Consider the following 2,085-nt stretch of genomic DNA (forward strand, 5'->3'; position numbering starts at 1 on the left):
ACGTGCAAGTGAGGGTGTGACCCCTTTGAGACTTTCATTTATTCAGTTGTTTAAGAATCAATGACTTTATAATGCTTCTATTTATATATTATCCCAAATTTTCACTCCACCTCTTATATCGACACAAGTTCTCACTCATTCACTCATTTCCCTTCCAATTTTTTAGAATTTTCAAAGTTTTAGACGAACAACTTCGATAATTTATAAGTATATTAATCACAATTACATATAGTTACTTCACTATTTGTGTTCAAAGATACCTAAAGACACAGTTTTACTACCTTTCTAACAATTTAAATTTATTTATACATAATATCATACTTCATTATTCTGATATTTTTTACAGTTTTATGTATCCATAAATCTTTATATTTAAAGATGAGAAAGGTTTAGCATATGGATAATAAATTAATAATAATAGTAATATGTTTGTTTCTAATAGGCTAGTATATCTATTCTAATAAAAACCTATTATTTTTGTCACTTGTCAATATCATAGCACTCCTCACCTTTTTATCAACCAATTTTCATATATGGTCCTTATCTTTTAAGTCATTTCAATATATGATTTAAAATTATATGTTTATTCCAACTAAATACATTACTATATATAATAAGTATTTTCCGTATAGATTGACAATAGACAATTAGTAAATTTTGAAGTGTTAATTATGCTTTATATTCAAAATAATAAACAATAAACATTCGATTCATAATATGTTGAATGAGAACAATCGACTTGGATTAAATCATGATAACGTCAGCGGCTAAGTCTTAGCCTTTAATACCTAAAAATACATATGATTCTAACACTAAAAGTTTTCGGGTTGACCCGAAACCTAGAATTCGAACCCAAGAATCAACCTGAATTACTTCGGTTCAGGTTCGGGATATTATTTTCTTGGGTTCGAGTTTCTTGGGTCGGGTTAGTTTGGGTTCAGGTAAGGGTTTTCTTGGATTGGGTTTCATGTTACAGGTAAAAGTGACAACCCTGCCTTCAACGATTATAAATAAGAACCACTACCTTCACTTTATGCAACTTTAAATCTTCTAATATTCTTCTAACTCAGAATAATCACTATTATTTGAACATGGTTTTAATGTTAATATGTATTTTTCATTTTCCTGGCAATTACATTCATATTAAATAAACAAATCATTTTGTTATATTTGAATTTTCGATTTTTATGTTGCTTGATTATACAATTTTTAATTGTAAAATATAAAGTCAATTAAAAATTTGTCATACACAGAATATTAATGACAACAAATTTATCATGATCAATCAATTTCAAATTATAAAGAATATAAAGATAATTATATCATCAAAGTTCAGGTATATGGTTTTTGGGATAATCATTTTATTTTTTTGGATAAACATGAGCATTCTTTCTCAAATAACATCATATTAATTGATTAAAAGCTATGATATTTTATGAGTATGGATATTTTGTTTATTAGTATCATGGATATATATATATTATCATTTATCTAGAGTTGGTATGTACTTGAAGAACATTTTTTGTCACACAGACAACTATATATGACTATATCAAGAGTTATAAAAGCCTACCATTTTTGCCACTTGTTAAACCATAGCACTCCTCACCTTTTTATCAACCAATTTTCATATATGCTCCTTATCTTTTAAGTCATTTTAATATATGATTTAAAATTATAGGTTTATTCCAACTAAATACATTACTACATATAATAAGCATTCTCCGTATAGATTGACAATAGAGAATTAGTGAATTTTGAAGTGTTAATTATGCTTTATATTCAAAATAATAAATAATAAACATTCGATTCAGAATATGTGGAATGAGAACAATCGACCTGGATTAAATCATGATAACGTCAGCGGCTAAGGCTTAGCCTTTAATACCTACAAATACATATGATTCTAAAACTAAAAGTTTTCGGGTTGACCCGAAACCTAGAATTCGGACCCAAGAATCAACCCGAATTACTTCGGTTCAGGTTCGGGATATTATTTTCTTGGGTTCGAGTTTCTCGGGTCGGGTTAGTTTGGGTTCAGCTACGGGTTTTCTTGGGTTTGGTTTCATGTTACGGGTAAAAGTG

The sequence above is a fragment of the Bidens hawaiensis genome, unplaced genomic scaffold (assembly GCF_021521415.1).
Source record: "Bidens hawaiensis isolate Kalapana, Puna unplaced genomic scaffold, B.hawaiensis_p1.1 tig00001236_1, whole genome shotgun sequence".
Taxonomy (NCBI): domain Eukaryota; kingdom Viridiplantae; phylum Streptophyta; class Magnoliopsida; order Asterales; family Asteraceae; genus Bidens; species Bidens hawaiensis.